At 40.6% G+C, this 22,190-nt stretch overlaps 1 protein-coding gene and 1 non-coding gene across 2 annotated transcripts in view; one reads left to right on the forward strand and one right to left on the reverse strand.

Annotated features, from left to right (window-relative positions):
• Window positions 1-22,190, reverse strand: part of LOC145407423 (uncharacterized) — a 583,744-nt gene that overhangs the window by 304,051 nt on the left and 257,503 nt on the right. The window lies entirely within an intron of this gene.
• LOC145408954 (5S ribosomal RNA) lies at window positions 12,474-12,592 on the forward strand. Its single transcript, XR_013899024.1, has one exon. It is a non-coding gene; the product is annotated as a 5S ribosomal RNA (ribosomal RNA).

Here is a 22,190-nt window from a genome sequence, read left to right on the forward strand (position 1 = left end):
GGTTTCAACTGCCATTCCTACCACACGTTCAGATATACTACAGTCATTCAAGGTTTCAATTATGACATTCGCTATGGCCTTTCCTGTCCCTGATTCCAAAATGGGTACATTCAAATGCTTTGAAACTCCGTCTCCTGAGACGAGAATTGGAAAGCATTCATGATATTTGCTCCCGTTACATCGGGAATTAGTTTTCCATCCCTGTGGACTACAAGTGGCACAGGTGGATGGAATGATTTCTTCAGCCAATCAGCAGTTTCCCTCCAACTCTTGCTTCGATCTTGGAGGATACTTTGCCTGTTGATAGTATACATTGTTGGATATTGTCCACAGGCAGAAATGGTCGTAGAAAGCAGATGGACTGCAGCACGGTCTGAAGTCTTCGTCCAATCTAAAGCAGCAGCAACTGGAGAAGTGACAACTGTTTTTCATGCTCACTGGCGTTCCGGAGGAGCTGCAGCCGCCGAAAAGAAAGGACCTGCTATGTCTGTATAATCGTCACCTATTCCGTCTTCATCATTAATTGGGCTTTCCTCGAGTTCCGCTATTTCCTCTCTTACGTTCTCTCCTATCGTGTTCAATCTCTCTCTCTCTCTCTCTCTGTCCTTGTATTTCCGGTGGAGTCCGACATCAATATCCAGCAAAGAGCCTCGCCTCCCTTTCTTTCTCTGAGCCACGAGAAACTCTTTATCCTCACGATTTTGCTGAGGGTGAAGGCATTCATGTGTGCAGTGTCAAAGAGATCTTTCATCTATTCATAGAAGTTCTTTCTGTTCTTCTCTCCTTCTGTATTCCGGCTCTTACTCATCTCCAACTTTCTCCATTCTTTACAGAGAGATACGATTTGGAGGATACGATTCTGTGGCTCAGATGCAGGAATGCGAGTTCTCTCCCAGAATCCCCCTAGTTCCTCAGACAGAACACATGCTAAATCCCGTAGTGTTCGTGTCTCTGTTCACATCAGACAGAAAAGTTGTGTGACACTTCTCCACAAGAAGGTAACTTACTTCCAAGCAGTCTTTCACTTTGTTGGCCAGCAAACCAAGTCTTGGTTGACAAAATCACTTCAGTCATAGTAAATAAGAGCAACATGACAATTCAAAAGACAAATCTCTGAAAAAAGAAAAAAAAAATACACTTATTACTAGAATGTAGCCTCCAACGAAGTAGACCTAAAGCAAACTACTTTTTTGAAATAAAAGAGATTATTATCTCAATAATTTTGATTATTAGGCTCAAAATTTCGGGAAGATGCGGCACCAATAAATAAAATCCACTTCAGCTAAATTTTGGTGTTTCAAGAGTTTACACCTAAACTCAAAATATTCACTTTCAGCAAACAAAATATTTCAGAATTATTTTTCTTCCCTTAATAATAAGGACCATCCCGATGTGTGTGTGTGTGTGTGTGTGTGTGTGTGTGTGTGTGTGTGTGTGTGTGTGTGTGTGTGTAGACTGCAGCACCAGTCGAGAAGGGCAGTACTCCCAAGGTGGATGGAAAGCTGATGACAGGGAGTGCTGGAGCTCCCGTTTCATCAGCCCTCAGAACTAGTTCCTGACCATCCCCCTTTGCTGAACTTTTTCAGTGTCTCAGCTACACAGAGAGTAGGCCAGCATGCTCTCCAGTACAAATTTCTTTAACTATCTACACCAAACTACATGCACAGTACACACTACACTTCCTATTCAAAATTCAACAAAATGGCGTCTCTTCACCAAGCCTCGGAGTCCCCCGGGGGGGGGGGGGACCATAAATACCCCCACCATACGCCCCTCTCCCGCTGACGACTCGAGGTGCCTGGAATCAATGTCTGACTCTCTTCTTTTTCATTTCTGCAACATTCGCGGCCTTTCCTCTAACTTTCGCTCTGTTGAGCACCACCTCTCCTCCTCTAAACCTCACCTTCTTTTTCTAACGGAGACTCAGCTGTCTGAGGCAACTAACAGCAAACCCTTTTCTGTATCCTCCTACTTTCTCTATACTCATTTCATAGCCAAAGTTGGCTGTTATGTATATATACGCAACGACTTATCTTGCTCTCGTGTTGCTGAACTCGATTCTTCTGAATTTTCTACACTCTGGCTTCGGCTTTCCTGTCATTCTCTGACTAAATATATCTGTGCTGTTTACTTATCCCCTAATTCTACTGACTATCAAAAATTCTTCGACTATCTTACTTCTACGATGGAATACATTCTATCCATTTCTCCTTTCTCTGAAATCTCCATTCTAGGAGATTTCAATGTTCACCACCAACTTTGGCTCTCCTCTCCTTTCACGGATCCATCTGGTGAACAAGCCTACATCTTTTCTATCCTTAATGACCTAGAGCAGCTTGTACAGCACCCTACCCGTATCCCTGACCGCCTTGGAGAGAGCTCCAACATACTTGACCTCTTCATCACAACTAATCCTTCTGCTTACTCTGTTAATCTTTTCTCTCCATTGGGCTCCTCAGATCACAACCTTATTACCTTAACCTGTCCTATCACTCCAGTACGGCCTGTGGACCCTCCAGGGAAGCGTCGTCTGTGGCATTTTGGAGCTGCGGACTGGGAGGCCCTCAGGCAGTACTTCTTTGATTTTCCCTGGAATGATTATTGCTTCCATGGCCGGGAGCCATCTGAGTGTGCCTTGCGCATTACGGAGGTTATTCTCTCGGGCATGGAAGCATACATTCCTTTCTCATATCCTTTGATTAACGCAAGAAAGCCTTGGTTTAATCACACTTGTTCTAATGCTGTCCGCATCAAGGAGAGGGCCTACAAAAGGTACCGGAGCCAACCCACCCCTGAATCACATCATCTTTACGTTTCTGCCCGGAATCGTGCTAAGTCTGTTCTTCGCTCTACTAAAAATAATTTCACCCATACTAAATGCTCTCAACTCTCCAACTCGAATTCTTTCCGCTCCTTCTGGCACCTTGCCAAAAATCTTTCTAACAACTTTACCTAATTATCCTTCCCTCCTCTTTTCTACTCTCATGGTTCTGTAGCTATTTCATCTACTGGTAAAGCAGATCTCTTCACCCAGACTTTCTCCTCCAATTCCACCTTAGACGATTCCGGTGCTGTTCCTCCATCACTTCCCCCCTCTGACTTCCTCATGGCTGACATAAAAATTTCTTCAGTTGATGTTTTTTCTGCCATCACTGGCCTCAGTACTAACAAGGCATATGGGCCTGATGGGATCCCTCCTGTTGTTCTCAAGAACTGTGCTTCTGTGCTTACACCCTGCCTAGGCAAACTCTTTCGCCTTTGTCTGTCAACTTGTACCTTTCATTCTTGCTGGAAGTTTGCTCTCATTCAGCCAGACCCAAAGAAGGGTGACCACTCCCAACCCTCTAACTATCGTCCAATTCCTTTAACATCCTGCATTTCAAAAGTTTTCGAGTCAATTCTCAATACAAAAATTTTAAGGCATCTTTCCTATCGCAACTTTCTTTCCGATCGTCAGTACGGGTTCCGTCAGGGACGCTTCACTGGCGATCTTCTCACCTACCTTTCAGATTCCTGGTCATCCTCCTTTCGGGACTTTGGCGAAAGCTTTGCCATTGCACTTGACATCTCAAAGGCTTTCGATCGAGTCTAGCATAAATCTTTAATTTCCAAACTGCCCTCCTACGGTTTCTATCCTTCTATCTGTGCCTTCATCGCTAGCTTCCTTTCTGGTTGTTCTATAGCTGCTGTTGTAGACGGCCATCGTTCTTCTCCTAGATCTATCAACAGTGGTGTTCCTCAGGGCTCTGTCCTATCACCAACTCTCTTCCTTTTATTCATCAATGATCTTCTAGGCTGTACATCTAACCCTATCCACTCATACGCTGATGACTCCACCCTTCACCTTTCCATTCGGTTCCTGCTACGCCCATCTCAACAGTTACTTCAACAAACAAGGGATAAGGCTATGGCACACCTAATGTCTGACTTGGCTCATATCTCTGACTGGGGTAAAAATAATATGGTTGTTTTTAATGCATCTAAGACTCGGTTCTTACACCTATCAACCTGACAAAATCTTCCACAGGTATACCCACTAATGTTTAATAATATTCAGCTTAATCCTGCATCATCCTTGAACATGCTTGGGGTTTCATTTACTCGGGATTTATCTTGGAAAGATCATATTACATCTCTTGTAAAATCTGCTTCCAAGAGATTGGGTGTGCTAAGCCGACTCCGCTCTTTCTTTACCCCTGCACAATTGTTGACTCTATACAGGAGAGTTATCCGCCCCTGTGTGGAGTACAACTCTCATCTGTGAGGAGGCTTCCCACATGCAGCTCTTCTCAATAGGGTGGAGTCAAAGGCTTTTCGTCTCATTAACTCTCCTCCCCTTACTGACTCCCTTCAACCTCTGTCTCTTCGCCGCACTGTTGCATCTTTATCTCTTTTCTATCGCTACTTTACTTGTCACTGCTTCTCTGAACTGTCTGCTTGCATTCCTCCACCTCTACGACGGGTGCGTAGCACCCGTCTGGCAGCAAACTCTCATCCCTTTTCTGTCCAACTCTCTAATGCAGGAGTTAACCATTAATCCCAGTCTTTCATTTATGCAACAGGTCAGCTCTGGAACTGTCTCCCTCTGTCTATATTTCCTGCTGCCTATGATCTCCAGTCTTTCAAACGCAGTGTGTCCAGGCATCTCAAAATGATCGGATCTTGAATTTGACTCTCTATTGTATTTTGCTTTTCTCTTGGAGGGAACTGTATTACTGCAGGCTCATGGCCTTTGGTTCCTTCTTCCTCGCAAAAAATATATATATATATATATATATATATATATATATATATATATATATATATATATATATATATATATATATATATTTAACCCATTGGGTCCCAGGGGTGCTGTGCGAGGCACGGCACTGGGTGGCTACTAAGCATACCGCACTCCGCCTATCTGCTCATAGTTGCGAAGCTCATAGGTCCCTACCCGGGGTTCCCTACTTTATGAAGACTTGAAAAATCTCAGTTCTGTCCATTATTCCGGACACAGGGCTCCAATGGGATATATATACAGTATATATATACAGTATATATATATACTGTATATATATATATATATATATATATATATATATATATATATATATATATATATATATATATATATATATATATATATATATATATATATATATATATATATATATATATATATATATATATATATATACTGTTTTAACCAGGCAGCGTGGAGCTCGCGAACCAGGTAATTTGTGGTGTTCGTTTGTTTGCTGTAGTGCATGTGTCGTCAGGCGTTTTTCAAGATGGATATAATAAAGAAACAGCGAATTTGCATGAAGTTTTGTGTGAATCTCTGTATATATATATATACAGTATACTGTATACACTGCTTTAGCCTCGCAGCGTGGAGCTAGGCGGACCTGGTGATTGGTGGTGTTCGTTCGTTTGCTGTCGTGCACGTGTCGTCAGGTGTTTTTCGAGATAGTTACAAAAAAGAAAGAGCAAATTTGCATCAAATTTTGTGTGAATCTCGGGAAAAATGCAACGGAGACCATGACGATGATTCAACAAGTGTTTGGTGACAAATCTGTTCGTCTTATACAGGTGATTCAATGGCACGTTCAGCTCAGTGCCAGTTGAACATCGGTTCAAACTGATTGCATCATCATTACAATGCAGTGTTGGCAACCGTAAGGTGATTACCCTACGCGTAGGGCGATTAAGCATCATATCATGGATTCTAGGGCCGTACGGCGATTTTACAGAAACTGGGCAAAACGTAGGTCGATTTTGAATTTTTGGTATGAGTTACATTTACTTTGCAGCAAAACATAAATTATAAAGGAAATAACGTTCTTAAAAGGTAGTAGTTTTTAATATTCTCTATTACCCTCTAGAAAACTGGTTAAATGATAACTAATGAGTGAATCTGGCAGCTGACAGCGTATAAGCTGCTGGGCCGCTGGTCTGACTGTAAAGTGAACAAGAATAGGACAGGTTATGATTACATACATATACATATACCTAGCTGACTTTCCCAAGACGGGGGTGGCCACGACAAGGCGCTCACACAATGCACGCACTTATTATATATTAAAATTATTTTTACGGGAAGATAAGGTGTAGGTCTAGTCCTGCACTAAACAACAGAAACCATAATAACTGTATGCCATTATATATATATATATATATAAACTACCAGCTTGAGTAATATTTTCATTCTGAGCCGTAGGGCGATGAAGGGAAATGTAGGGCGTTTTCAGTGTCTGCGTAGGGCGAAGAAATTTTAGAAGTTGGCAACACTGTTACAACGTCCCGGCTCACAGTGCACGCAACACCTAGCAGTTTTTCACCCAAAACGACATGGCTATTGTCCTGCATCCTCCTTATTCGCCGGATTTTGCCCCCTGTGACTTCCTTCTGTTCCACAAGTTGAAGATCAGTCTGAAAAAGCATCGTCTTGATACCACTGAGGATATCCAGAAGGAATCACAGGTGGCGCTCAACACTCTCACATTGAAAAGGACTTCCAGGGAGTATTCCAGTAATGGAAGAAGTGCTTGAACCAGCGTATCAGTGTGCAAGGGTATTTCTTCGAGGGTGATGGAGGCCAATAGGTGCTATGGTGAGTTTTAGTTTTATATAGCATTAGTTTGGAAAATTTGGGGTAGCACCTCGTGTATATATATATATATATATATATATGAACTACCAACTTGTAGAGTAATATTTTCATCCTGAGCTGTAGGGCGATGAAGGGAAATGTAGGGCGTTTTTAGTGTCTGCGTAAGGAGATATATATATATATATATATATATATATATATATATATATATATATATATATATATATATAGTAATCCCTCGATTATCCAACATAATAGAGCCAAAGGCATATGCAGATTGTCAATGTCCGGATATGGGCAGTGTCCAGATACGGAGCAGTATTCTCTACTGTACCCATACCCTACCTATACCCAACCTACTACCTATACCCAATCATATGTACAGTACCCCTTATAGATTTGGCAGTGTTCTGCAGTCTTTCATCTGTTTATAGACATCAAAACACACTTTGGAATATGCAATATAATCCTAAACGCTAAGAAAACAATGCAGAAAATAAAAAATAAACAAATAAAAACTACCAAAATGCACAGAACACCTAACTTTGGTAGTGTTCCGCGGTCTTTTGGCTCGTTTTAGACATCAAAACACGCAATGGAATATGCAACATAATCCTAAACAGTAAGAAAACAATGCAGAAAAAAAAATCTACCAATATGCACAACCCTACCGATATGTTCAGTACCCCTCCTAATTTTGGCAGTGTTTTGCTGTCTTTTGGCTTTTTTTTAAACATCAAAACACACATTGGAATATGCAGTATAATCCTAAACACTGAGAAAACAATGCATAAACTACAACAACAACAAAAATACCAATATGCACAGTATTCATTAAATTTTGGCAGTGTTCTGTAGTCTTTCGGCTGGTTATTGACAAAAATATACATTGCAAAATGCAACATAATCCCAGACACTAAGAAAACACTGCATAAACAACAACAAAAACACAAAAACCCTATCTATATGCACAATATCCCTCCTAATTTTGGCAGAGTTCTGCAGTCTTTCGGCTGTTTGTAGATCTCAAAACACAATGCAGTATGCAGTATAATCCTAAACACTAAGAAAACAATGCGTAAATAAAAATTGTAAAAAAAAAAAAAAAAAAAAAAAAACTCTTATACTTCCTAGTGAATGGCAGATAGGCGTCGTAACTCGCCAGGCTGCAGCAGGTCTACAGGTATCCCATGTTGGCTAACACTGCCACTTAGCAAACGTCAAAGAACTCCTCCTCTTTCTCCTCCTCTACTCCTGAAAGACCCCGGTGGTGGCCATTTTGAAAATCGCCATTTCGTCACTTATGTTATGATTCTAGCAATTCCACCTAGTACTGTTTTGAAACTGGTGGTATCCCCTACTCAAATCACCAGCCAAAGTCTCTTCCAAAGAGGATGTATACGGGTCTCTACAACAGGGACTGGATTAAATACCCACTTCAGAATCCTGCCTGCTCACAAGGTTGGTTTTCCTTCATATTATTTAGTATATTCGTAAGGACTTTAGTAAACAGGTTGTAAATAACTCGTAATAAGCTAAGAAGTCGATAGTTACTATGATCTTTTGTGTCACCTTTCTTGTAAAGCAAAATAACTATTTCATCACGCCATATTTTGGGAATTCTTTTTATTCATTGGGTAAATAAGTGGGCGAGCCGGTTTTGAATGTCTACATCTGCACCCGTCAGTAAATCTGCTACTATTCCGTCTTCTTCTGTGTACTTTCTTCTTTTCATACTTCTAAGTGAAAAGTTTACATCATATGGTGTTACCTCTGGTATTTCAGTTGTGCAGGGACCTTACAGGAGTATTTGGCACCTGGGGCATGCCTATCCACTGCCACCCCCTACCTCCACAGATGAATAGTATACAAATATAAAATAAATAAAATTTATTACGACTTATTAAGCTTCTCAAATACGTTAGAAATTTTGTTCATATACTGAATATTTTGCAAGTTATGGATGCATGTAATTAGCAGTACTCTGAATATAATCACAGACTTGAAAATAATGAGAAAAATTTTAAAGAATTTCTTAGCATTCAACTTTCCACCTCACCCTAAAAGGAAGAAGAAGAATAAGACGAAGAAGAAGGAGAAGGAGGAGGAGGAGATGGAGGAGGAGGAGGAGGAGGAGGAGGAAGTGGAGAACGAAAAGGTGAAATAGAAATAGAACTAAAATACAAATAGAAAAATGAAGAAGAGAAGAAGAAGAATCACACATTGTTTTCAGTCCACTCTCAAACTTTTTGTCTTCGAGACTTAACCTCTGCATAGTTGTCATTAACATTCTGAAAATAATTTTCTTAGCATACTCTACAGTCGAGAGCAAAGACAGGTTTGGCAACCTGGCATGGCTCATGTTTGAGCATAGGTAGTTTTTTATTATCTTTATTGTAAAAAAAACTCCTTTCACATGAAGAAACAGACACACAGATAGTAAAAAAGAATCTTAGGCACAGTGACAAACTACGCAAAGTTTCCAAAAAATCCCATTTACCCAATAAACTCTAAACACTGAAAGATTGTCCACTTCTTGGCGTAATCGAAGTTGATTTTGGCAGCTTTCATGTGTCTTCTTAAGTCGTCCAGTTTCTACCTTGATGTCGTCATCACAGAACTCGTCAAAGATCTTGCCAATTTTTAGAATAATCTTCTCAAATCCTTCTTCACTTGCAACAGCCAAAGTGTTTGGCTAAATAGCAGCGAGTATAGAATGTTCTTCATTGTCTTTGTACGTGTATCTAATTCATGATAGAATCTATCTGTGCATTCAAATATAACACTTTTCATTTCCCCTGGCAGTGTGAGTCCAGAATCTCTTGCCAGCTCTCCCGACACGTGTGTGTGTGTGTGTAACTTATCACCCCTCTTCTCTCCATGGGACTGACAATTTCCTCATACTTTTTAGTTGCATACTAGATGGCCTTCTTCACAATATCATTCCGCTGAACTTGAAGAAACAGCTTTAAATTTTGCAGTTTCACAGAGTATGTTTCAAGGATGAGTCCTAATGTCTGTAAATACTTTTGTGTGAGGTCAACTTCTTCCAGAACTTCACACCAAAAAGAAAGTTAACTTAAAAGAGAAAAATTACATACAGCAGATAGTAAAACATGAGCTGATCCTCTTGTATCTTCATTTTCCTTTGGATCACAGAATGAGCCAGTGACGCAGATCAACTTTTCAAAATTCAGTTTCAGTGGCTGCACAGCATCGTGATGAGCACTCCACCTACTTTGAGAAAGTCTTTTCACTGTTTGGTATATATTCTCCAGCAATACCTCCCATCAATTAGCTGAGACTGGAAAAAAGGAATAAATTCTTCCCAAGGTTCCAAAGAAAGTCACACTTGAAGCCGTGCTCTCATATGAGTGTCCCCCACTAAGATTTAGAGAATTTATTTGCACAAGGCACAAATAAAGCTTTTGGAATTATTCCTTTGATCTTTCTTTGAACACCGCCATTAGTTCACGCCAGATTGGCAGCATTATCATAGCATTGACTGCGACACTTGCTTACTGTATGTAAAGTCCATCAATCTTCAAATCATTCAGGATATCTTCAGTGAGCTCAGCAGTTTTTCCAGCAGCAGAAAGAGACCGAGAAAAAAAAGAATGACTCTTACCTCAACTGTGTCACCTTCAATGTGGACAAAGCTTATCACCTCAGACATCTGATCAGCATGGGGAACGTCGGAAGCGCTGTCAAAAAGAATTCCAAAATACTTTGCTTTCTTGATAGCCACTATTATTTCCTTAACATGATTCCCTAGATGACAAAGAACTCATTCTGAATCATGGAGATAAATATCAGGCGATTCTCCTCCCAGGTGGAATAACATGATGAACCTTTTGAACATGTTCTTTTGAAACAGAATCATAATTTGACAGCAGCTCCACCAGTTCCAGAAAATTGCTCCTGTTTCTTGATGAGATGTCCTTGAGACCACTAAAAGGAAGGTTCTGTTGCGCAAGAAACAAACTAATGTCAAAAAGATGATGTAGAGTTTTCCTCCACTTCTTTTACTCGTTCTCCATTGCTGTTTGATGAATTTGGGCATCATTTTTTTTTAAGTTTCAAGCCTATTGCAAAGTTCTTTCATTTCTCCAGGCAGGACAGGTGTTCCTTGGAAGACTCGTTGTAAGAGATCTTTGGGTTTAGCTTCCACCATGCTCGAAACCCAAGGACAAAGCTTGATGTCCCATATTTTTTGGTCATCATGAGCAAATAGCCTGCAGCAAAAACAAACCTCTTTTAAATGTAGAGTAAACCACGTAGGACCTTAAAACTTTCCTCGCCATTTGGCAGAGCCTTTTGGAATCATGCAGTTGTCACCTGACGAGTCTCTACTTTTAATTTATCTCCTTGTATATGAATTGCATTAAATAGTCCATCCTTATTTTGGAAAGCTTCACTTCCTCTCTTCATAATATCTACCCTTAAGTCATCTGGTGCAGGAATATGCCAAGAAGATATACCAGAATACATTAACAGTTCTTCAGTCATCTCATTACAGTGATGTAATATTTCTTGGAAACTAAACTGATAGCAGTGTATATTAGTATATATCTAGTAGCAAGTGTGGAATTGCGTGTCCCTGGCCTATGTGGTAATTTTTTTAGTGTTCAGTAAGCATCACCTTAAAAAAATATGCTGAGTTAAGACTAACAAGATATTCGGCCCGGCTTCTCTCAGGCTTTATGATTAGTTCTGAGTCATGGCTAATGCTGGCAAGAACTGTGTTCATCTATTCAGAATAAATCCCCGTTAATTTACATCAGATTCTGGATTGATCTGAGTGAGTGTAAAGGCGGTATAACAGTAGTGGCAGTGAGTGGTTCAACCTTAACTTCACGTCTCCCACGTATATTCTTTGCGCAATTGCCACTTGCCTACTTCTTGCCTCCTGTACCACCATCCTGCCTCCTTACTTCAGCCCCCTACCTTGCCCTTTGTTCACCTGGCTTGCAGTTGTGTATCCTATTATTTTTGGTGAGGCCCTGTTATGGAGAGTTCCTGTCCTTCCCTGCTCTGACAATTTTCAACCCTCACCAACCACCAAGCCAACCTCACCCTACCACAAGTCTGCTCCCAACAACCTCCAAAACAACTCACGCCCATCCCTAACCACCACCATACCGACGTCCTTGAGGCAGAAGCTTCTCCTGGCATACCTGATTTAGCTAGCTGTGATCTGTGATAGTGTTGTGCTGGTGTGTTGCAGTGAACTGCGATAGTGACCTGTGATAGTGTTGTGCTAGTGACCTGTGATAGTGTTTTGTTAGTGTGCTGTAGTGACCTGTGATACCCCTGTGAATTTGTGCGTGATGGCGTCCTCTATGGAGAGTTGTGTCCCCGCTGCAGGTTTTGAGAAAGAATACCTTCAGTTAAAGGAAGAGCTCAAATTGAAGCAGGAAGTACAGGTTCTCAGGCAAGAGAAATCACAAATGAGGGAATTGTTGGAGGAGAGAGAGAAAAAGGCTGAAGGTTGGACACTGGTTCACAAGGGTGCAACGAAGTTCACCCTTAAAAAACAATCAGAAATTAAGACCACAAATACATTCGACGCACTACGGGATGAATATGAAGGGAAGGCAGAGAGGGAAGTTGAGAAGGATGGTGAGAGACCTTCCCATGCGGGTAAGTATAATGAGAACAAGAAAGGATAGAAAAATCTTGCTGTTGTTGGGGACTCACAGGTAAGATATCTTAACAGAGCCATGTATACACCACTCAATAAACATGTGTGTCTTCCAGAGGCCAGGGTGGCTAATGTGATAGAGAAATATTCAAATATAGTGAAGGATAGTGGTGACAAACCCACTGTGTGCCTCAGTGTAGGATGCAACGATATTAGCAGCCGTAATAGTGAGCCAACGGCCATACCACGTTGAGTACACCGCTTCCCGTCCGATCAGCGAAGTTAAGCAACGTTGGGTCTGGTTAGTACTTGGATGGGTGACCGCCTGGGAACACCAGATGCTGTTGGCATCCCTACGTGTCAAGTGGGGTTGGTGGAGGATTAGTGCCCCTCCCTGTAAAACAATTAACTCTAAGCCCTTGGCCACCCCGTCTGGGATACATGGCGTCTGGCAATGGATGGATGGATGGATGGAATAGTGAGGTACTGTGGCAGAAGTATAAGTTGATGTTAGAGAAGGTGTTTTGCCCAGAAGGCGAGTTCAGAGGGAGTGGTTGAGCAGGGCAATAGGTTTTAATTGCTGCCTTGAAAGGTATTGTAAAGATAATGCAATACCTTTCATAGACGGTTGAGACCGGTTTTATGGTCGGAGTGCCTTGTATAGTTGGGATAAGACTCATCTTAGCAGGCAGGGAGTTACTGTTTTAGCTGGAATGATACAGTAGATAGGGAATTAGAGTTTTTTTTTCGAGGTTGAGAAGTAGATGTACAGGAAGTTGCAGCAACTACACTCAGAAATCAGTATTATCATGTTTGGATAGATGCATCAACTCTTGCAAAAGTAATAACAAAGGTTTAACCATTAGTGTAGATACATCCACTCAGGCACGTCAAATTGAGCAGGCAATGATAGAGGACAGAACAAGTGATGACAGAAGGGCGATAAGTGATAGTACAAAAAATTGTTTTATTAGTAAAGAGTTTCCCAGTTAGTAATGTAATAAAAAACAGTAAATCCCAAGGTAGAGGCATAACTACTTGTAATAACCTGAAAGTGTGCTACACAAACAGCTGGAGTTTACATAATAAAATGGATGAATTGAGGGCTTTAATTTGTACAGAAAAAATAGACATTGCTGTTATTAGTGAAACTTGGATGAATACAGACACTCGAGAATTTTTAGCAGAATATCAGATAAAAGACTATAATATTTTTGTGTCAAACCGTCTGGGAAGAAAGTGGGGTGGGGTAGCTATTTATGTAAAGGATTCATTTAACTGTTACAATAAAGCAGACATTAAAGTAAATAGGGACACAGAAAATGTCTTGGTTGAAATTAGTAACAATAGGGAGAAATTAGTCTTAGGAGGTATTTACAGATCTAAATACCTTTGGGAGGAAGTTAGGAAAGCGTCACAGTCCAACTTAGTAATACTTGTAGGAGACCTTAATCTGCCAAGGATAGATTGGAGAAATTACACAGGGGATGCAGAGTCAGAGGAATTTCTAGAGGTAGTACAGGATAATTTCCTTTGTCAGTATATCAGGGAGCCCACCAGAGGTAATAATATACTTGATTTGGTTTTAGCTAATAAAGAAAATGCCATTAGTGATATAGAGGTTGGTGGACGACTTGGTAATAGCGATCATGAAGAAATTAAGTTCATATTTATTTGGGATGTCTGTTCCACTGAAAATACCTCCACCGTTCCTAATTTTCGTCTAGGAGATTTCGATGGCTTAAAAGCTTATTTTAGAATGTGTTCCGTAGGGAGAATAACTATTTTAGGGAGTGTGAGGTCAGTGGGGAACCCCACATCATAGGTAAGGAGCAGGAAACACGTGGGAATGTGCGCCAGGTGTCTGTGGAGGGTGAGGTTATAGATGGGAGTGTAGTCAAGGTGACGAGGATTAACTCAGGTCTAGTACCAAGCAGACATTCGACAAGTGAGAAATATAACGAGTTAGTAAATATAATACACGGAGGCCAAGATAGATATATCCCTTCAAAACGGTTTGGAACGAATAATTCAGAACCAAGATGGTTAAACAACATTAAAATCTCTCATAGGCCAAAGGAAAGGAATATATAGAAAAAAAAATGTGGAAAGGAACACTTACGTAACCAATACGTGATTCTAAATAGAAAAGTAAAGAGGGAGATAGGAAAAGCAAAGAGAAATTATGAAATTAAGGTTGCTAGTGAATCGAAAGAAAACCCTAAGGGTTTATATCAAATGTACCACACGAAAAATAAAGATAGGATAGGACCACTCAAAACAGAATCAGGTGACATTACCAGTGAAGATAAATGTGCTCCATCCTAAATCAATATTTCATATCGGTATTCACCAAGGAAAATCTAGACCTGGTCCCTCAAGCAGCAAATATTTACGATGAGAATACGGAAAATATTCCTAGTAAAATAACCATTAGTAAGGAGGACGTAATGAAAGAATAAGTTAAAACCTTAAAAATCGCCAGGTCCGGACAATATTTATGCAAAAACTATAAAAGAAACCAAAGAAGAATTATGTCAGCCACTTTTAACGATATTTAATGACTCTTTCATTTCAGGAGAAGTTCCAGAGGCGTGGAAGACTGCAAACGTAGTGTCTAGCTTTAAAAAGGGTGATAAATCAGCTGCGTGAATTATCGTCCGATAAGTCTAACGTCAACAGTAGGAAAAATGTTAGAGTCAATTTTTGCAAATAAGATTAGGGAACACTTAGAAAGATTTAATCTTATAAACGAACGTCAGCACGGATTCAGGCAAGGACGATCCTGCCTCACAAACTTGTTGTCAAACTATTTGGAGGTCTATGAGGCAGTAGACAGCGACAAAGCTAACGATGTTATTTATCTGGACTTTAGTAAAGCTTTTGATAGGGTCCCACACGAAAGGTTAGTTAGAAAGGTTCGAGCACACGGTATAGACGGCGATATCTTAAAATGGATAGAATCCTGGCTGAAAGGACAAAAGCAGAGAGTATTAATAAATGGAACTAAGTCGGATTAGAGATTAGTAACTAGCGGTGTACCCCACGGTTCAGTACTCAGTCCCTTATTATTTATTATATATATATAAATGATCTAGACTTAGGAGTCACTAGCAGCATCAGCAAATTTGCCGACGATACGAAAATAGGGCGTAAAATTAACTCGACTGACGATTACCATAACTTACAAAAGGACCAAATGGTCTAAAACTTGGCAAATAGAATTTAACATTGAAAAATGTAAAGTACTTAACTTAGGCAAGACCATTGGAGATACTAAATACAGCTTAGATAACAAAGAAATTAGTAAATCAGAATGAGAGAGAGATCTAGGAGTTATGGTTAGTAACGATCTGAAACCAAGGCAACAGTGTATTAATGCAAGAAATAAAGCAGAGTCCTTGGATTTACTAAAAGCGTGAGCAACAGGTCATCAAAAGTAATACTGCAACTTTATCTAGCACTAGTAAGGCCACACTTAGACTAAGCAGTACAATTCTGGTGTCCTTACTATAAAATGGATATTAACTCGTTAGAAAATATGCAGAGAAGAATGACAAAAATAATACATGATGGTCGGAACCTGTCGTATGAAGATAGACTGAAACGACTAAGTCTGTACTCACTAAAGAGGCGTAGAGTAACGGGAGACATAATTGAGGTGTTTAACCCCTACACCGCTGGCATGTTTACCAATGTTTTGCGTGTGCTGCGAGGTTATTCGGGATCCGACAGACTCTCAAAAAATATTTGCCAAAAATCAGTTATTAGTCCTAGAATATTAAAATTAAATATGCTTATGGCACATACCTTCAGCTTTCTCCTGGAATGTTTGTTGAGCCTTCGTCTGTTACCGTAGGATTTGTGGAGACCTCTGAAGTTGGGTAACGAAGTCTCCACTTTACACTTCCCGACAACCCGTAATATGATTACCACAGCCAGATATTAACACTATAAACACTACTCTATGATTTTCAAGTAGTTTGGGATCCATACTCCAAAAAAAAAAACACTGTGAAAGCAATGAAAATTACGAGCGTGTCTGACCGTCGCACTTGCGCTAGTTCGCTCTTGGTACTCTGTCGTTAATTATTCATAATACCCCTCACACTTTATATTTCTATTACTATATAACACTTATATATATATCTACAGTCTTTATCCATAAGTTTCCTTCAGTAGTATTAGTTTATTGTCACTGTAGGGATTCAATTTCTTTCAGTAAAATACGTAGCATTCACTTTCTCGTCCTGTATACTAGCATTGAGAGTGAATATCGCTTTCACCTTCACTGTCATAACTCATAGTATTCAGACACTCATAGTATTCAGACATGCTAGAGTGAAACTTTCACTTTCATTACTCCTAGGGTATATACTCGTATTCTTATAATACTACTCATTTACATTTCTATTTACGTTCTGTATTTTATATACGTTATTTACATTTCTATTTTATTTACACTGTGTTATGCACTGTCACTTGAAGTAACTTATAAAACTATTTTCCACTGTTCACGTATATTTATATTCATTACTTTCACTTGCTGTTTACACATTATTTACACTTATTTACAATTCCACTTGCACTGTTTTACTCAATAGAAAGACCGTAGTCACTCTTTTATCAATTGTTAGCCCTTTACCTCTTTCCACACGAGGTTTAGTAGGGGGTAAAGGTCACAGGGCCCATTGCATGGGGATGAAAAGTCCCTGAAGCTAGCAAGAGCGATCTGATGTACCTCCACGTTGGAAGATGAGAGTGAACTGATAAGGGTGGGCCGGGGTGGTGGCCTACCTAGGGAAATTCATTCCTACAAACGTTAGCCTCTTGACACAGCTATATATAGCAGTGAAATGATTGGCAAGAAATCTAAACAATACATTATAAATTAGGTAGTTCCAGGTGAATGTAAATATCACTTAGGCTTCTCCCTTCCCTCCTTATATGTATATTTATTACGAAAATAGATTATACGGCATATTTCAAGGGGAAATAAACAGCGACAATTAGCGAACGAGTGCATGTGAGATGTTGTCAGGTGATAATCAGCCAATTCCAGGTGTATGGCACACTTACCTTATTTCTTTCTTGTATATATTATTTGTTATAAGAATAGGACATAGGGCTTATTTCAATGGATGAAATCAGTGAAAAATTCCAGGGAAGATTTACTTAGCGTAGCACGGCCAGGCAGGCGAGAGGATAGGGTAATGGAGGGGGGTAGGGAGGGGAGTCAAGAACGGGGAGAAATGGCTAAATTGTCAACAATGGATGGGAGTACAGATGAGATTAGGAGTGCTGACTAGTGTTGGACATTGGGAGTACTGATAGATGATACAAGGCCCCACTTGGAGGCCCGGGTGAATTCAAAATAACACAGAATCACAAAAGCGACGCCCCGTGGTATGATCCCTTGCTCCCAAGCGTCACGAAAGTGACGCCCCGCAGTTAAAGGGTTAAGTGGATGAAGGGTATTAATAAGGGAGATATTGGCAGGGTACTTAAAGTGAGCATACAGGATAGAACTAGAAGTAATGGTTTCAAACTAGAAAAATTCCATTTCACTAAGGAAATAGGTAGAAACTGGTTTGGTAACAGAGTAGTAGACGAATGGAATAAGCTACCTAGTAAAGTAGTTGTTGCCTCTTCCACTGAGAGTTTCAAGCATAGGCTAGATAAGTATATGACAAATAAGGAGTGGATATAGAAAAAAGAAAATCTTATAACCAACACTAATTCATTATTTTTCCTTTCAGGTTACATTTTGATAGTCCTTATTCTCCTTTCACACTTTCCTATAAAATGTCCACACCAGTTTTTCTATACTGCGTGGTGTTCTTTCTGACTTTTTCCTGCCGGCTTCGGCTGGGGGGTTTGGAGGGCGGGGGAGAGCCTTCTTCTTTGCTGTCCTTATCTCATTCTGGTAGTTCAGTTACTCTTCTAGGAGCTGCCTAACATGGGCCAACCAGCATACTGCAATTATCCTCACTTCTTATGTTCCTATGTTCAAATCAACTCAGCCTCTGTGCCTGGTTGGGACCGGCAACACGTCACGACTTGTGCCATCCATCTCTCCCCAGTCACTGTCTCCGTTCTCCTGGATGGGTGGAGTCTCCAGCCTCACTCTTGCTACAAGCTCGACAGATTGAACAACTTGCTCACTTGCACTGGACACATTTGTAAATGGTTTTCCGTTCTCTTATCATATTTTCACATTTCTATAGAGATTGCCTGTAGCATTCTGTACAGATTATGATTCATATTATTATTCATCTGGTTTTATACACTATATTACATTCTTTATTTCTCTTTATCTTTCCTCCCCTCTCACTTTATTCACTCTTCTTAAAGCCAATTTCTTTCACATACTTTTCATTGTGTATAACTCATTTACTTCCATAATATATTATTCACTGTATATAACTCATACTCCTTCATATTATATTCACTGCATACATTTCATAATTGTACTTGTATTTGTTTATTTCTCTCTCTCTCTCTCTCTCTCTCTCTCTCTCTCTCTCTCTCTCTCCCCTCCTCCCCCCCCTCCTCCTCCTCCTCCTGTTCAAACCCCCTTTCCATTCATTAGCTACCTTCGTAGAATTGAACTCTCCCCCATTCGACAGATGATTAGAGATGATACTGAAGAGGAAGACTGCAATGGTGATAATGGTGTTACATTCCTACATAGCAGTAAATCTTACACAAAATCCCTTTCAACTGCCCTGACTACTCCCACTGTTTCTGATACTACTCTTATCACATATACCACTACTACTACTATTCCAACGACTGTTATTGAAAATCCAGATAATGTACAGTTGGCCGCACTCCCGCGTTCCCTGAACTTCACCCATAGTCAGTGATGTGGAACCACTGTATTTGTTTGGATCTTTGGACACTTATCAGTATGAAGAGCTGAGACCTAATATTAGTGACCTGGCACGGACAGTGAGTAAACGAAATTTTCCTCTCAGCGAATGTGCATTATCGAACCTATGTAACAATTGAATAGCAATAAGCATTAGGATACAACTGGACCCTGTATCGAGTGTCTAGCTTGGTGAGGAGAAGGTATAGCTAGAGGTGGAGGGGAGGGAGAGGAGGAGGGAGAGGTGGGCTCTCTCACTCTGGGTAGCTTGGCAAAGGGTTTTGGGAAGAAGCTTCACCAGCAACTATTGTATGAATCTGGTTATATAAGAAACCAACAAATAAACCACCACAAATGTAAGAGTCACACATCACTATAATGGAATCAACTAAAAATGGAGAATAACCATGTAAACATATCCTGCTGTTTCATTACAAAATTCAGGTGGCGCACAGAAGGTGCCGAGGAAGATGAATATACTGCCACAGCATAAGTGATATATATGGTATTCCTGGTAGACATAACAGGGAGCAGCATTTTGGCACCATGCTATCTCCTATGAAGGTATTCTGTTAGGTATGCACACAGTGCACCGACGATGTAGGCATACTAACGTGCTTATAAAACTACACAAGTTTTTATTAATGAACGTATTTACATTCCATCTAATAACATCAGGAATAGTTGGTTTTCAGTACTGTCATTTTCATTGTTATTGACTAAAATAGTGTAACTGTGGTGACGGGTCAAGCCAAGTGGCCTCATGAATCAGCCTCCACCTCCTCCGCACCAGCCGAACTCCATATCACATGATAAGCCTAACAAACTGAGGTCTGCTGCGTTTTACATATCACTATGTCGCGTTCATAGCTATATTGAGAGCCAAGTAATACACATATTATTATGCTCTCTATACAAAGGTGAAAGCATGCCGTGTGTGTGTGCCCGTAATCATGTGAATGTCTGTTGTCTCGCTCATTTCCTGTAAAGTACTGTGTTCCAGCTTACGACTCAGCATATGACTCAGCAAGAAACAGGGGAGCCCGACCCTTCCCCGTCCATTTCCTCCCCTCCTCCACTAACCACGCTTCCTCGCCACCAGACTAGACACTCGATACAGGGTCCAGTTATATTCAAATGCTTATCGTTATTTACATAGGTTTGACAATGCACAGACGCTGAGAGGAAAATTCCGTTACTCACTGTCCGTGCCAGGTCACTAATGTGAGGTCCCAGCTCTTCATATTGCTACGTGTCCAAAGATCCAAACAAATACAGTGGTGCCACATCACTGACTATGGGTGAAGTTCAGGGAACTCGGGAGTGCAGCCAACTGTACATCCAGACACTCTTACTCCTTCCCTAAGTGACTCTCTAGAATTTCAGTCACATTTCCCGCTGCCTCTATCTTCTCTTCCTGCTACAACTACACCACTGCCATTGCCATCACACACCACTACAACTGCCTTACCTGCTGCTTCTCCCACACACTCTTCACTCAATACAGTGACTATTCCCACAACCTTGCCACCTCACACTCTCGCAGTGATGGCAAAGCAAGCCCCCTGCCCTCCACAGTCTATTTTCTTGGATGATATGAACTTCGAAAACTCACTGCTGAAGATAGTTCCATATCAATATTCAATTTCTTCCACATAGTCAATACTGACATAGATAACAGGCAATTTAATACCGAACCACTGAAGAGCTCTTCTTAACCCGAGACATCCCATCGACGTATGGGTACGTTGCAACATTTTGCATTTGCCAGTCCCGATGATGTACTGGTAAGTCGCGCAATTGCCAAGTCCCTAATTTGCACAATTTTCAATATTCGCGTGTGATTTTTCGTACGTATACACGGGACACCTTCCTCTATTCCTCTACAAGATGCCAAGCAGGGACAATGCCTTACACCGCATAACCTCCCCCCCCCTGCACGCCATTGTCTTGGCAATTCACCTGTTACCAGTGACCTGGTCAATAAAGACATTCAGGGCCAGAGTGATTCCCCAATCGATGACAATGTGGAGGACAAAGTTTACATAGCATTAGAGGAAGAAACAGTCAGAAATGATCATCATGTAATGTGGCAAAAGAAGGTCAGGTATGGTGATGAGTTAGTGAGTGAAACAATGCTTATAATGCCTATATTACTGTTTGAAAACCAATATATTCTCGTACTACATATAAATTCGTACCAAGTAAATAAATAAATACCGTTTATGAGTGGTGTGAAATAGTTACCCTCCCATAGAACTCGTTTTCTTTTATGCCGGCCTGTTAGAAAACCCAGTCAGGTAAGGAGGTACTGCTACCTGGATTGAGCGTTTTAAACCTCAGGTGAGCGATTTCTCTATGAAATTTCGATATTTCCCACCAAAAGCAGAGGTTTTAGCCGAAATTTTTTTTTTCCGAAAATACCACAGGAATGGGGGGTGTCGGAGGTGCGAAATATCTCGGGACGTGATGGGTTAAAGGACTATTTGATCAAGGCCAATTTATTGCGCATAGATGCCGGGTTACCATCTGGTTGCTTTGACAGTTGCCCAACATCTGATGAATTTTGCAGGAAGTTAATAAAGTTTTGTTGGTCTCATTCTAAAGCTGGTTCCCTCAGTGTTCTCTCCACAGTTCTTAAACATAATGAGGGATGACAAGCAAATTTTGGTTAGAGTAGCCACATGAAATAAGGTATCCATGGTAGTGAACGCTACTAGTTTTAAGATAGGCCAGGTGTTGCAGGAAACACCATGGGTAACTAATGTCAGTGGGGATGATGTTATCGAATTAAAAGATTTTGGTCATTTAATGCGTTACCTTAGATTTATCAATTGGCTAGAGCAAAGGCAATTAGAAAGTGCCTTACAAATTGGATTCAAACCAGAAGACCAATTGTTAGAACTTTCGGTGAGATAGATAAGAGACTAGGCTCAGACATCACTCGTCAGGCGGATACTAGCACCATGACTACTCACACTACAGTCAGAACTGTAAGGGCTGTACACACTTTTCACATCTCAATGAAATTTTGACCTTCGTGGCCAGCCACCAGGGGCGCCACTAACCATGTT

The sequence above is a fragment of the Coenobita brevimanus genome, chromosome 8 (assembly GCF_032717465.1).
Source record: "Coenobita brevimanus isolate Jiangsu-jjx chromosome 8, ASM3271746v2, whole genome shotgun sequence".
Taxonomy (NCBI): domain Eukaryota; kingdom Metazoa; phylum Arthropoda; class Malacostraca; order Decapoda; family Coenobitidae; genus Coenobita; species Coenobita brevimanus.